The sequence below is a fragment of the Geospiza fortis genome, unplaced genomic scaffold (genome assembly GCF_000277835.1).
Source record: "Geospiza fortis unplaced genomic scaffold, GeoFor_1.0 scaffold279, whole genome shotgun sequence".
In the NCBI taxonomy this organism is placed as follows: Eukaryota; Metazoa; Chordata; class Aves; order Passeriformes; family Thraupidae; genus Geospiza; species Geospiza fortis.
Genome location: NW_005054352.1, coordinates 2214269 through 2215106, shown reverse-complemented (window position 1 = coordinate 2215106; position 838 = coordinate 2214269).

Genomic DNA, 838 nt, shown 5'->3' with positions numbered 1-838 from the left:
TATTTTAAATAGAAAACTGCACTGAGGAGAAGACCCTCTTCTTTTCAATTTCTGTCTCTCTCGCAAGCCGGCCTTAGAGGCAGCTTCCCTTTTGTCAGGGATCTGAAATTTGCCTTGGGTTCGAAAGACTGCACGTGACAAAGAAGAAGCACACTGTAAAAACTGAACAGCTCCCCCCCGCAACAAAAAATCCCACCAAAACTAGCACCCCAGGCGCTTCTACTCGCCTCCATACCTTTCTCTTAGCTCCCATTAAAGTTTATAATCAGATTAGAAGATGGATGGAAAACCTGCTGAAGGAAAGTGAATTAAATAGGCGACAGAAATTTTATTGTTATTATTTTGTTTTGTAAAATGATGTTGTTTTAATTAAAAGTAAAGAGACAAAAAAATAAGCCCCTCAAATTTTATGCGTAGTGATCATGGTATTTTTTTTTCTTTCCCTGTCAACTCTGAAATCTGAGGCTGGGAGCCGCCTGAAGAAAAGATTCCTTCATCATTTCTAAGATCAGAATAAACGTTTGATTTTTTTCCCGAAATAATGAAGAGATTTTCAATGAGCCCCTTGGCCAAGCCGTCTCTGTTGTATATTGCATTGATAAAAAGGATGTTATTGACTATGCAATAGTAGGCTTCTTTCCTCTCTCTCGCTCTTTCCGAATAAAGTCTCCGTCCTGTCTCTTGATCAGTGAGAAGGTGAAACGAATAAGATTAAATAGGACAAAAAAGCAAGCTCCGTATGTGTATCATCTAGATTTTACTCCCCAGACTGTGAAGAGACAGGGAGTAAAAGAGGCAGAGCGAGGCACGGAGCGGGGGGGGGGGGGGGGGGGGGGGG